The following is a 15,659-nucleotide window of genomic DNA, read 5'->3' on the forward strand; positions in this document are numbered from 1 at the left end:
GCTGGTTAAGGCCAAACCAGATGGCATGGCGTATCGCTGCAGAATGCTGTGGTAGCCATGCTGGTTAAGGCCAAACCAGATGGCATGGCATATCACTGCAGAATGCTGTGGTAGCCATGCTGGTTAAGGCCAAACCAGATGGCATGGCGTATCGCTGCAGAATGCTGTGGTAGCCATGCTGGTTAAGGCCAAACCAGATGGCATGGCACATCGCTGCAGAATGCTGTGGTAGCCATGCTGGTTAAGGCCAAACCAGATGGGATGGCGTATCGCTGCAGAATGCTGTGGTAGCCATGCTGGTTAAGGCCAAACTAGATGGGATGGTGTATCACTACAGAATGCTGTGGTAGCCATGCTGGTTAAGGCCAAACCAGATGGGATGGCGTATCGCTGCAGAATGCTGTGGTAGCCATGCTGGTTAAGGCCAAACCAGATGGGATGGCATATCGCTGCAGAATGCTGTGGTAGCCATGCTGGTTAAGGCCAAACCAGATGGGATGGGCGTATCGCTGCAGAATGCTGTGGTAGCCATGCTGGTTAAGGCCAAACCAGATGGGATGGCACATCGCTGCAGAATGCTGTGGTAGCCATGCTGGTTAAGGCCAAACCAGATGGGATGGTGTATCACTGCAGAATGCTGTGGTAGCCATGCTGGTTAAGAGTGCCTCGAATTTAAAAATAAATCACAGACAGCGTCACCAGCAAAGCACCCCCACACCATCACACCTCCTCCTCCATGCTTCACGGTGAGAACCACACACCATCACACCTCCTCCTCCATGCTTCACGGTGGGAACCACACACCATCACACCTCCTCCTCCATGCTTCACGGTGGGAACCACACACCATCACACCTCCTCCTCCATGCTTCACAGTGAGAACCACACACCATCACACCTCCTCCTCCATGCTTCACGGTGGGAACCACACACCATCACACCTCCTCCTCCATGCTTCACAGTGAGAACCACACATGCAGAGATCATCCATTCTGCCACATCTCATCTCACAAAGACAAAGCGGTACGTACCAAAAATCTCCAATTTGGACAAATATCTAGTGGTCCAATGTCCATTGCTTGTGTTTCTTGGCCCAAGCAAGTCTCTTCTTCTTATTGGTGTGCTTTAGTAGTGGGTTATTTGCAGCAATTTGACCATGAAGGCCTGATTCACACAGTCTCCTCTGAACAGTTGATGTTGAGATGTGTCTGTTACTTGAATTCTGTGAAGCATTTATTTGGGCTGCAATTTCTGAAGCTGGTAACTCTAATGAACTTATCCTCAGCAGCAGAGGTAACTCTGGGTCTTCCTGTCCTGTGGCGCTCCTCATGAGAGACAGTTAACTAATGAACTTATCCTCTCCAGCAGAGGTAACTCTGGGTCTTCCTGTAGCAGAGGTAACTCTGGGTCTTCCTGTAGCAGAGGTAACTCTGGGTCTTCCTGTAGCAGAGGTAACTCTGTGTCTTTCTTTCCTGTGGCGCTCCTCAGAGAGTAACCAGTTTTCTAATGAACTTATCCTCTGCAGCAGAGGTAACTCTGTGTCTTCCTGCAGCAGAGGTAACTCTGGGTCTTCCTGTAGCAGAGGGAACTCTGGGTCTTCCTGCAGCAGAGGTAACTCTGGGTCTTCCTGTAGCAGAGGTAACTCTGGGTCTTCCTGTAGCAGAGGTAACTCTGGGTCTTCCTGTAGCAGAGGTAACTCTGGGTCTTCCTGTAGCAGAGGTAACTCTGGGTCTTCCTGTAGCAGAGGTAACTCTGGGTCTTCCTGTAGCAGAGGTAACTCTGGGTCTTCCTGTAGCAGAGGTAACTCTGGGTCTTCCTGCAGCAGGGGTAACTCTGTGTCTTCCTGCAGCAGAGGTAACTCTGTGTCTTCCTGTTTCATTAGCGCTTGGTTTTTGCAACTTGAAGAAACGTTAAAAGTTCTTGAAATTTTCCGTATTGACTGACCTTCATGTCTTAAAGTAATGATGGACTGACCTTCATGTCTTAAAGTAATGATGGACTGACCTTCATGTCTTAAAGTAATGATGGACTGACCTTCATGTCATAAAGTAATGATGGACTGTTGTATTGACTGACCTTCATGTCTTAAAGTAATGATGGACTGTTGTATTGACTGACCTTCATGTCTTAAAGTAATGATGGACTGACCTTCATGTCTTAAAGTAATGATGGACTGTTGTATTGACTGACCTTCATGTCTTAAAGTAATGTTGGACTGTTGTATTGACTGACCTTCATGTCTTAAAGTAATGATGGACTGACCTTAATGTCTTAAAGTAATGATGGACTGACCTTCATGTCATAAAGTAATGATGGACTGTTGTATTGACTGACCTTCATGTCTTAAAGTAATGATGGACTGTTGTATTGACTGACCTTCATGTCTTAAAGTAATGATGGACTGTTGTATTGACTGACCTTCATGTCTTAAAGTAATGATGGACTGTTGTATGGACTGACCTTCATGTCTTAAAGTAATGATGGACTGTTGTATTGACTGACCTTCATGTCTTAAAGTAATGATGGACTGTTGTATTGACTGACCTTCATGTCTTAAAGTAATGATGGACTGTTGTATTGACTGACCTTCATGTCTTAAAGTAATGATGGACTGTTGTATTGACTGACCTTCATGTCTTAAAGTAATGATGGACTGACCTTCATGTCTTAAAGTAATGATGGACTGTTGTATTGACTGACCTTCATGTCATAAAGTAATGATGGACTGTTGTATTGACTGACCTTCATGTCTTAAAGTAATGATGGACTGACCTTCATGTCATAAAGTAATGATGGACTGTTGTATTGACTGACCTTTATGTCTTAAAGTAATGATGGACTGTTGTATTGACTGACCTTCATGTCATAAAGTAATGATGGACTGTTGTATTGACTGACCTTTATGTCTTAAAGTAATGATGGACTGTTGTATTGACTGACCTTCATGTCTTAAAGTAATGATGGACTGACCTTCATGTCTTAAAGTAATGATGGACTGACCTTCATGTCATAAAGTAATGATGGACTGACCTTCATGTCTTAAAGTAACGATGGACTGTTGTATTGACTGACCTTCATGCCTTAAAGTAATGATGGACTGACCTTCATGTCTTAAAGTAATGATGGACTGTTGTATTGACTGACCTTCATGTCTTAAAGTAATGATGGACTGACCTTCATGTCTTAAAGTAATGATGGACTGACCTTCATGTCTTAAAGTAATGATGGACTGACCTTCATGTCTTAAAGTAATGATGGACTGTTGTATTGACTGACCTTCATGTCTTAAAGTAATGATGGACTGTTGGACTGACCTTCATGTCTTAAAGTAATGATGGACTGACCTTCATGTCTTAAAGTAATGATGGACTGTTGTATTGACTGACCTTTTCATGTCTTAAAGTAATGATGGACTGACCTTCATGTCTTAAAGTAATGATGGACTGACCTTCATGTCTTAAAGTAATGATGGACTGTTGTATTGACTGACCTTCATGTCTTAAAGTAATGATGGACGCTCCTAACTCAGTGTATCAATACACCCAGTCACTACAATGATAATGCTCTAACTCAGTGTATCAATACACCCAGTCACTACAATGATAATGCTCCTAACTCAGTGTATCAATACACCCAGTCACTACATTGATACAGGCGTCCTTCCTAACTCAGTTAACGGAGAGGAAGGAAACCGCTCAGTGTTTTCACCACGAGGCCCATGGCGACTGCAAAACAGTTAGAGTTTAATGGCTGTGATGGGAGAACACTGAGGCTGGATCAACAACATTGTAGTTACTCCTCAATACTATTGACAGAGTGAAAAGAAGGACGCCTGTACAGAATAAATATATTCCAAACATGCGTTCTGTTTGCAATAAGGCACTCACGTAAAACTGCAAAAATGTGGCAAAGAAATTAACTTTATGTCCTGAATACAAAGCGTTATGTTTGGGGCAAATCCAACACAACATCACTGAGTAACACTCTTCATATTTTCAAAGATGAGGTGGCTGCATCATGTTATGGGTATGCTTGTCATCGGCAAGGACTAGGGGAGTTTTTTAGGATAAAAATAAATGGAATAGAGAGAAGCACAGACAAAATCCCAGAGGAAAACCTGGTTGTCTGCTTCCCAACAGATACTGGGAGTATTCCAAAACATGCAAAAAATATCATGTACAAATATTGTACAATCCAAGTGTGTAAAGTTCTTAGAGAATTACCCACAAAGCTTACCCAGAAAGACTTACAGCTGTAAATCAAAGATGATTCTAAGATGTACTGACTCAGGGGTGTGAATACTTGTAAAATGAGATATTTCTGTATTTCATTTTCAATACATTTGATAACATTTCTAAAAACCTGTTTTCATTTTTGTCATTATGGGGTATAGTGATGTCATTGTGGGGTATTGTAATGTCATTGTGGGGTATTGTGATGTCATTATGGGGTATAGTGATGTCATTATGGGGTATTGTGATGTCATTATGGGATATTGTGATGTCATTGTGGGATATTGTGATGTCATTGTGGGGTATTGTGATGTCATTGTGGGGTATTGTGATGTCATTATGGGGTATTGTGATGTCATTATGGGGTATTGTGATGTCATTATGGGGTATTGTAATGTCATTATGGGGTATTGTGATGTGATGTCATTATGGGGTATTGTGATGTCATTATGGGGTATTGTGATGTCATTATGGGGTATTGTAATGTCATTATGGGGTATTGTGATGTCATTATGGGGTATTGTGATGTCATTATGGGGTATTGTGATGTCATTATGGGGTATTGTGATGTCATTAGGGGTATTGTGATGTCATTAGGGGTATTGTGATGTCATTAGGGGTATTGTGATGTCATTATGGGGTATTGTGATGTCATTATGGGGTATTGTGATGTCATTATGGGGTATTGTAATGTCATTATGGGGTATTGTGATGTCATTATGGGGTATTGTGATGTCATTATGGGGTATTGTGATGTCATTATGGGTGATGTAATGTCATTATGGGGTATTGTGATGTCATTATGGGGTATTGTGATGTCATTATGGGGTATTGTGATGTCATTATGGGGTATTGTGATGTCATTAGGGGTATTGTGATGTCATTAGGGGTACTGTGATGTCATTGGGATATTGTGATGTCATTATGGGGTATTGTGATGTCATTATGGGGTATTGTGATGTCATAATGTCATTATGGGGTATTGTGATGTCATTATGGGATATTGTGATGTCATTATGGGGTATGATGTCATTATGGGGTATTGTGATGTCATTATGGGGTATTGTGATGTCATTATGGGGTATTGTGATGTCATTATGGGGTATTGTGATGTCATTATGGGGTATTGTGATGTCATTAGGGGGTATTGTGATGTCATTATGGGGTATTGTGATGTCATTATGGGGTATTGTGATGTCATTAGGGGGTATTGTGATGTCATTATGGGGTATTGTGATGTCATTATGGGGTATTGTGATGTCATTAGGGGGTATTGTGATGTCATTATGGGGTATTGTGTGTCGTTGTGGGGTATTGTGATGTCATTATGGGATATGTAATCCATGTTGAGTTCAGGCTGTAACACAACAACATGTGTAATAAGTCCAGGGGTCTGAATACTTTCTGAAGGCACTGGACAACAGATTGATAGCGAACATCATGTAGATCCGTAGCCAATCAGAAAATAGAACACAGTCTCTGTGTCAGATAGTTCCCTAAACGGTACTATACAGGGAACAGGATGTGAATAAACGTGTCCTGTATCTCTCAGTTCCCAGGTAACAGTAACGAATCAGTCACAGCTGCCATCTTTCCAACCGTCCCTCCACCTCTCATCCACGAGGGAACAGTCAAACGGCTGCTTCCCCAGCCGAGCGTTGACGTCGTTATGGACGCCACACAGCCACTGGGAGAGGGCGTGGCGACTACTGGCGTCTGGCTGATTGGTCTTCAGCCTGAGGAAACAGGAAGTGATGTCATTTAGTCAACCCTGTGGTGGAGTTGCAGACATTGCAGACGATCTTACAGGACAGGTATTTAACAGATCAGCTAACCACATATAATACAGCAATCTGACGCCCGACTGCATAGTGGATGACGTGGCGGCAACCATTGATTGATGCAATGCTACTCCTGGGTATCTAGTTGGGCAGGAAGTGGACCTGTATCTACTGCCAGTCATCTGTGACCTTTAACCCACTAGAACCAATTATACAACTCTCAACACCAGCCAACGTAACACACAATAACATAACCTCTAACCCTGACCTTGTCCGCAGGTCCTCAGCACACTCCTCGCAGGGGAAGACCTTAGAGAAGAGGTTGATGAACTGTCCCATGTCTGTCTGCTGTCTGGGGGAGGGCCGGTCTGGGTAGTAAGCTGCCATGGTGTGCAGGAAGGACCAGGTGTTACGCCCTAACTCTTCCCTGTCCAGCGGACACTCCGGCTGCCGCTGGGGCTCCACATGCTCAGCTGGGGCCTCCTACACACAAACACACACAGGGATACAGACAGACACACATTCTGCTTGACTGCGTTGTCTGATGGGCATTACCAAGTCATCATTACTCAACATGATGAAACGCATGCAGAGTTAGTAGGCTATCCACACTGACATCATTCAGGTTTACTAATCTCCTCTATTAGATAATAGTAGAGGCCTGGCAGAGTTAGTAGACTATCCACACTGACATCAGTCAGGTTTACTAATCTCCTCTATTAGATAATAGTAGAGGCCTGGCAGAGTTAGGCTATCCACACTGACATCATTCAGGTTTACTAATCTCCTCTATTAGATAATAGTAGAGGCCTGGCAGAGTTAGTAGGCTATCCACACTGACATCATTCAGGTTTACTAATCTCCTCTATTAGATAATAGTAGAGGCCTGGCAGAGTTAGTAGGCTATCCACACTGACATCATTCAGGTTTACTAATCTCCTCTATTAGATAATAGTAGAGGCCTGGCAGAGTTAGTAGGTTATCCACACTGACATCAGTCAGGTTTACTAATCTCCTCTATTAGATAATAGTAGAGGCCTGGCAGAGTTAGTAGGCTATCCACACTGACATCATTCAGGTTTACTAATCTCCTCTATTAGATAATAGTAGAGGCCTGGCAGAGTTAGTAGACTATCCACACTGACATCAGTCAGGTTTACTAATCTCCTCTATTAGATAATAGTAGAGGCCTGGCAGAGTTAGTAGGTTATCCACACTGACATCATTCAGGTTTACTAATCTCCTCTATTAGATAATAGTAGAGGCCTGGCAGAGGTAGTAGACTATCCACACTGACATCATTCAGGTTTACTAATCTCCTCTACTAGATAATAGTAGAGGCCTGGCAGAGTTAGTAGACTATCCACACTGACATCATTCAGGTTTACTAATCTAAATAGATCCTCTATTAGATAATAGTAGAGGCCTGGCAGAGTTAGTAGACTATCCACACTGACATCATTCAGGTTTACTAATCTAAATAGATCCTCTATTAGATAATAGTAGAGGCCTGGCAGAGTTAGTAGGCTATCCACACTGACATCATTCAGGTTTACTAATCTCCTCTATTAGATAATAGTAGAGGCCTGGCAGAGTTAGTAGACTATCCACACTGACATCATTCAGGTTTACTAATCTCCTCTATTAGATAATAGTAGAGGCCTGGCAGAGTTAGTAGACTATCCACACTGACATCATTCAGGTTTACTAATCTCCTCTATTAGATAATAGTAGAGGCCTGGCAGAGTTAGTAGGCTATCCACACTGACATCAGTCAGGTTTACTAATCTCCTCTATTAGATAATAGTAGAGGCCTGGCAGAGTTAGTAGACTATCCACACTGACATCATTCAGGTTTACTAATCTCCTCTATTAGATAATAGTAGAGGCCTGGCAGAGTTAGTAGGCTATCCACACTGACATCATTCAGGTTTACTAATCTCCTCTATTAGATAATAGTAGAGGCCTGGCAGAGTTAGTAGACTATCCACACTGACATCATTCAGGTTTACTAATCTAAATAGATCCTCTATTAGATAATAGTAGAGGCCTGGCAGTTAGTAGACTATCCACACTGACATCATGCAGGTTTACTAATCTCCTCTATTAGATAATAGTAGAGGCCTGGCAGAGTTAGTAGGTTATCCACACTGACATCATTCAGGTTTACTAATCTCCTCTATTAGATAATAGTAGAGGCCTGGCAGAGTTAGTAGACTATCCACACTGACATCATTCAGGTTTACTAATCTCCTCTATTAGATAATAGTAGAGGCCTGGCAGAGTTAGTAGACTATCCACACTGACATCAGTCAGGTTTACTAATCTCCTCTATTAGATAATAGTAGAGGCCTGGCAGAGTTAGTAGGTTATCCACACTGACATCATGCAGGTTTACTAATCTCCTCTATTAGATAATAGTAGAGGCCTGGCAGAGTTAGTAGACTATCCACACTGACATCAGTCAGGTTTACTAATCTCCTCTATTAGATAATAGTAGAGGCCTGGCAGAGTTAGTAGGTTATCCACACTGACATCATTCAGGTTTACTAATCTCCTCTATTAGATAATAGTAGAGGCCTGGCAGAGGTAGTAGACTATCCACACTGACATCAGTCAGGTTTACTAATCTCCTCTATTAGATAATAGTAGAGGCCTGGCAGAGGTAGTAGACTATCCACACTGACATCAGTCAGGTTTACTAATCTCCTCTATTAGATAATAGTAGAGGCCTGGCAGAGTTAGTAGACTATCCACACTGACATCATTCAGGTTTACTAATCTCCTCTATTAGATAATAGTAGAGGCCTGGCAGAGTTAGTAGGCTATCCACACTGACATCATTCAGGTTTACTAATCTCCTCTATTAGATAATAGTAGAGGCCTGGCAGAGTTAGTAGGCTATCCACACTGACATCATTCAGGTTTACTAATCTAAATAGATCCTCTATTAGATAATAGTAGAGGCCTGGCAGAGTTAGTAGACTATCCACACTGACATCATTCAGGTTTACTAATCTAAATAGATCCTCTATTAGATAATAGTAGAGGCCTGGCAGAGTTAGTAGACTATCCACACTGACATCATTCAGGTTTACTAATCTCCTCTATTAGATAATAGTAGAGGCCTGGCAGAGTTAGTAGACTATCCACACTGACATCATTCAGGTTTACTAATCTAAATAGATCCTCTATTAGATAATAGTAGAGGCCTGGCAGTTAGTAGACTATCCACACTGACATCATTCAGGTTTACTAATCTAAATAGATCCTCTATTAGATAATAGTAGAGGCCTGGCAGTTAGTAGACTATCCACACTGACATCAGTCAGGTTTACTAATCTCCTCTATTAGATAATAGTAGAGGCCTGGCAGAGGTAGTAGACTATCCACACTGACATCATTCAGGTTTACTAATCTCCTCTATTAGATAATAGTAGAGGCCTGGCAGAGTTAGTAGGCTATCCACACTGACATCAGTCAGGTTTACTAATCTCCTCTATTAGATAATAGTAGAGGCCTGGCAGAGTTAGTAGACTATCCACACTGACATCATTCAGGTTTACTAATCTCCTCTACTAGATAATAGTAGAGGCCTGGCAGAGTTAGTAGACTATCCACACTGACATCATTCAGGTTTACTAATCTAAATAGATCCTCTATTAGATAATAGTAGAGGCCTGGCAGAGTTTAGACTATCCACACTGACATCATGCAGGTTTACTAATCTCCTCTATTAGATAATAGTAGAGGCCTGGCAGAGTTAGTAGGTTATCCACATTGACATCATTCAGGTTTACTAATCTCCTCTATTAGATAATAGTAGAGGCCTGGCAGAGTTAGTAGACTATCCACACTGACATCATTCAGGTTTACTAATCTCCTCTATTAGATAATAGTAGAGGCCTGGCAGAGTTAGTAGACTATCCACACTGACATCATGCAGGTTTACTAAATCTCCTCTATTAGATAATAGTAGAGGCCTGGCAGAGTTAGTAGGCTATCCACACTGACATCAGTCAGGTTTACTAATCTCCTCTATTAGATAATAGTAGAGGCCTGGCAGAGTTAGTAGGCTATCCACACTGACATCATTCAGGTTTACTAATCTCCTCTATTAGATAATAGTAGAGGCCTGGCAGAGTTAGTAGGTTATCCACACTGACATCATTCAGGTTTACTAATCTCCTCTATTAGATAATAGTAGAGGCCTGGCAGAGTTAGTAGACTATCCACACTGACATCAGTCAGGTTTACTAATCTCCTCTATTAGATAATAGTAGAGGCCTGGCAGAGTTAGTAGACTATCCACACTGACATCATGCAGGTTTACTAATCTAAATAGATCCTCTATCAGATAATAGTAGAGGCCTGGCAGAGTTAGTAGGTTATCCACACTGACATCAGTCAGGTTTACTAATCTCCTCTATTAGATAATAGTAGAGGCCTGGCAGAGTTAGTAGACTATCCACACTGACATCAGTCAGGTTTACTAATCTCCTCTATTAGATAATAGTAGAGGCCTGGCAGAGTTAGTAGGTTATCCACACTGACATCATGCAGGTTTACTAATCTCCTCTATTAGATAATAGTAGAGGCCTGGCAGAGTTAGTAGGCTATCCACACTGACATCAGTCAGGTTTACTAATCTCCTCTATTAGATAATAGTAGAGGCCTGGCAGAGTTAGTAGACTATCCACACTGACATCAGTCAGGTTTACTAATCTCCTCTATTAGATAATAGTAGAGGCCTGGCAGAGTTAGTAGGCTATCCACACTGACATCATTCAGGTTTACTAATCTCCTCTATTAGATAATAGTAGAGGCCTGGCAGAGTTAGTAGGCTATCCACACTGACATCATTCAGGTTTACTAATCTCCTCTATTAGATAATAGTAGAGGCCTGGCAGAGTTAGTAGACTATCCACACTGACATCATCAGGTTTACTAATCTCCTCTATTAGATAATAGTAGAGGCCTGGCAGAGTTAGTAGACTATCCACACTGACATCATTCAGGTTTACTAATCTAAATAGATCCTCTATTAGATAATAGTAGAGGCCTGGCAGTTAGTAGACTATCCACACTGACATCATCAGGTTTACTAATCTCCTCTATTAGATAATAGTAGAGGCCTGGCAGAGTTAGTAGGTTATCCACATTGACATCATTCAGGTTTACTAATCTCCTCTATTAGATAATAGTAGAGGCCTGGCAGAGTTAGTAGACTATCCACACTGACATCATTCAGGTTTACTAATCTCCTCTATTAGATAATAGTAGAGGCCTGGCAGAGTTAGTAGGCTATCCACACTGACATCATTCAGGTTTACTAATCTCCTCTATTAGATAATAGTAGAGGCCTGGCAGAGTTAGTAGGTTATCCACACTGACATCATTCAGGTTTACTAATCTCCTCTATTAGATAATAGTAGAGGCCTGGCAGAGTTAGTAGGCTATCCACACTGACATCATTCAGGTTTACTAATCTCCTCTATTAGATAATAGTAGAGGCCTGGCAGAGTTAGTAGACTATCCACACTGACATCATTCAGGTTTACTAATCTAAATAGATCCTCTATTAGATAATAGTAGAGGCCTGGCAGAGTTAGTAGGCTATCCACACTGACATCATTCAGGTTTACTAATCTCCTCTATTAGATAATAGTAGAGGCCTGGCAGAGTTAGTAGGCTATCCACACTGACATCATGCAGGTTTACTAATCTCCTCTATTAGATAATAGTAGATGGCAGAGTTTGACTATCCACACTGACATCATTCAGGTTTACTAATCTATTAGATAATAGTAGAGGCCTGGCAGAGTTAGTAGACTATCCACACTGACTTCATGCAGGTTTACTAATCTCCTCTATTAGATAATAGTAGAGGCCTGGCAGAGTTAGTAGGCTATCCACACTGACATCATTCAGGTTTACTAATCTCCTCTATTAGATAATAGTAGAGGCCTGGCAGAGTTAGTAGGCTTCCACACTGACATCATTCAGGTTTACTAATCTAAATAGATCCTCTATTAGATAATAGTAGAGGCCTGGCAGAGTTAGTAGACTATCCACACTGACATCATTCAGGTTTACTAACTATTAGATAATAGTAGAGGCCTGGCAGAGTTAGTTATCCACACTGACATCATTCAGGTTTACTAATCTCCTCTATTAGATAATAGTAGAGGCCTGGCAGAGTTAGTAGGTTATCCACACTGACATCAGTCAGGTTTACTAATCTCCTCTATTAGATAATAGTAGAGGCCTGGCAGAGTTAGTAGACTATCCACACTGACATCATTCAGGTTTACTAATCTCCTCTATTAGATAATAGTAGAGGCCTGGCAGAGTTAGTAGGCTATCCACACTGACATCATTCAGGTTTACTAATCTCCTCTATTAGATAATAGTAGAGGCCTGGCAGAGTTAGTAGGTTATCCACACTGACATCATTCAGGTTTACTAATCTAAATAGATCCTCTATTAGATAATAGTAGAGGCCTGGCAGAGTTAGTAGCTATCCACACTGACATCAGTCAGGTTTACTAATCTCCTCTATTAGATAATAGTAGAGGCCTGGCTGAGTCAGAACAACGTGGCAGCTTACAGAGGTGTCCATGAGGAAACATCTTATCAGCTACATAAACAGTGATGTTTGTCTCAAACAAGTAGCTTTACGGTAGGTTGATGTTTGTCTCAAACAAGTAGCTTTTTGGTCGGTTGATGTTTGTCTCAAACAAGTAGCTTTTGGTCGGTTGACGTTTGTCTCAAACAAGTAGCTTTACGGTCGGTTGACGTTTGTCTCAAACAAGTAGCTTTATGGACGGTTGACGTTTGTGTCAAACAAGTAGCTTTACGGTAGGTTGACGTTTGTCTCAAACATGTAGCTTTACGGTAGGTTGATGTTTGTCTCAAACAAGTAGCTTTACGGTCGGTTGACGTTTGTCTCAAACAGGTAGCTTTACGGTCGGTTGACGTTTGTGTCAAACAAGTAGCTTTTTGGTCGGTTGACGTTTGTGTCAAACAAGTAGCTTTTTGGTCGGTTGAGGTTTGTGTCAAACAAGTAGCTTTTTGGTCGGTTGAGGTTTGTCTCAAACAAATAGCTTTATGGTCGGTTGATGTTTGTCTCAAACAAGTAGCTTTATGGTCGGTTGACGTTTGTCTCAAACAAGTAGCTTTACGGTCGGTTGACGTTTGTGTCAAACAAGTAGCTTTACGGTCGGTTGACGTTTGTGTCAAACAAGTAGCTTTATGGACGGTTGATGTTTGTCTCAAACAAGTAGCTTTACGGTCGGTTGACGTTTGTCTCAAACAGGTAGCTTTACGGTCGGTTGACGTTTGTGTCAAACAAGTAGCTTTTTGGTCGGTTGACGTTTGTCTCAAACAAGTAGCTTTTTGGTCGGTTGACGTCAAACAAGTAGGTTGATGTTTGTCTCAAACAAGTAGCTTTACGGTCGGTTGACGTTTGTCTCAAACAAGTAGCTTTACGGTCGGTTGACGTTTGTCTCAAACAAGTAGCTTTTGGTCGGTTGACATTTGTGTCAAACAAGTAGTTGGTAGGTTGACGTTTGTCTCAAACAAGTAGCTTTACGGTCGGTTGACGTTTGTGTCAAACAAGTAGCTTTTCGGTTGACGTTTGTCTCAAACAAGTAGCTTTACGGTAGGTTGATGTTTGTCTCAAACAAGTAGCTTTACGGTAGGTTGATGTTTGTCTCAAACAAGTAGCTTTACGGTAGGTTGATGTTTGTCTCAAACAAGTAGCTTTACGGTAGGTTGACGTTTGTCTCAAACAAGTAGCTTTACGGTAGGTTGATGTTTGTCTCAAACAAGTAGCTTTACGGTAGGTTGATGTTTGTCTCAAACAAGTAGCTTTACGGTAGGTTGATGTTTGTCTCAAACAAGTAGCTTTACGGTAGGTTGATGTTTGTCTCAAACAAGTAGCTTTACGGTAGGTTGATGTTTGTCTCAAACAAGTAGCTTTACGGTCGGTTGACGCTCATACGCAGTACATCATGCGTGGCTCACTTGTGGGTGTGGGGTTAGGGTTAGGGGTTAGGGTAAGGGGTTAGGGTAAGGGGTTAGGGGTAGGGTTAGGCTCACTTGTAGGTGTGCTGGCAGCATATTGCAGAACAGTCGATTGTGCGTCAAGAATTCAGCATATAGCAAGTTTGTATGAATGTCTGGTTATTAAATGGGTAAATAGTTTAATTCGTTTTCAGAATTTATGGCCATGGAGGAGGGTGAAAGGATAGCAGATCCAGCTGTCAAAGATCTAGAGAGAAGGCTATTCTGGATAGGGGAGGGACTTCTGGATAGGGGAGGGACTTCTGGATAGGGCAGGGACTTCTGGATAGGGCAGGGACTTCTGGATAGGGCAGGGACTTCTGGATAGGGCAGGGACTTCTGGATAGGGCAGGGACTTCTGGATAGGGCAGGGACTTCTGGATAGGGCAGGGACTTCTGGATAGGGCAGGGACTTCTGGATAGGGCAGGGACTTCTGGATAGGGGAGGGACTTCTGGATAGGGGAGGGATCTGGGGGAGGGACTTCTGGATAGGGCAGGGACTTCTGGATAGGGCAGGACTTCTGGATAGGGCAGGGACTTCTGGATAGGGCAGGGATTAGGGCAGGGACTTCTGGATAGGGCAGGGATCTGAGGATTTCACCTCAGCATGGGAGCCAATCCGTATTGCAGATCTTCACCTCCTACATCGAAGAGGGTGCTGTTCCCTGGCAACACCTTGTGCCGAAGACTACACTTTGCACAACCAAAGACTATTTTAAGAGCCACCCATATTGCAATAAGAGTATTCTTCCATTTACTTAGCTATGTCAACTGCAGATAATTACATTCACAGTTTCTCTCCCATGGAAATAAAAATATATATTTTAAATCCGTTTTCTCTCCAATTTAGTGATATCCAATTGGTAGTAGTTCCAGTCTTGTCCCATCGTTGCAACTCCCGTACGGACTCGGGAGGGGCGAAGGTCGAGAGCCATGCTCACCTGTGGCGCTGCTGCTGCTGGGGTCTGTGGCGTTTTCTGGACCTTCATCCACGACTTGAAGTCGGTACAAGCCCTGCACGGCTTTTTCTTCGGTTCTCCGGTCTGCTCCGGGTCCTTACCGGTGCTGTCCTCCGGGGCCTGCCGGTTATGATGGGGAACCCTGGATGCCCGCGGTGGATGATCCTCCGGTGGACGCGGCCATGTCCGCTGTGTTACCGTGGGAAGGATCTGTCATCGGACCAGAACCCGCGGCGGAAGGACGCTTCCGTTATAACGCTTTATAACTCCTCCTCCATGTGTTCTATATATGACACCCGGCCTCCATGTTCACCAACACATGTCTGAATTTATTCTAAACATGTAGGGCAGTAAGTCCACTCGAACCGTGTTCTGTAAACTACTTGATATTTGACCAGGAACTATTTTTCCAGGTATATAACGTTAGATGTTTTGTTCCCCACCGGAATGAAAAGAGAACGGAACCCTCCAGTTCCGGTTTGTGACGTCATTTTTCTATGCATGCAGTTGAGTCGAACACATTTAACGTGTATATTTTTCATAGATATTAATACCGGCTGATCAGTTTTGTGTTTGTATGTTAACTTCTTGGATTATAGTTAAATCTGTAGTTTTTATT

General features: G+C 42.4%; 1 pseudogene; it reads right to left on the minus strand.

The window, feature by feature from the left end:
- Positions 1-5,262: 5,262 nt before the first annotated feature.
- On the minus strand, positions 5,263-15,447 carry LOC127925825 (FAD-linked sulfhydryl oxidase ALR-like; annotated as a pseudogene).
- Between the last annotated feature and the right edge of the window lie 212 nt (positions 15,448-15,659).

This window comes from Oncorhynchus keta, unplaced genomic scaffold, assembly GCF_023373465.1.
Source record: "Oncorhynchus keta strain PuntledgeMale-10-30-2019 unplaced genomic scaffold, Oket_V2 Un_contig_6329_pilon_pilon, whole genome shotgun sequence".
In the NCBI taxonomy this organism is placed as follows: domain Eukaryota; kingdom Metazoa; phylum Chordata; class Actinopteri; order Salmoniformes; family Salmonidae; genus Oncorhynchus; species Oncorhynchus keta.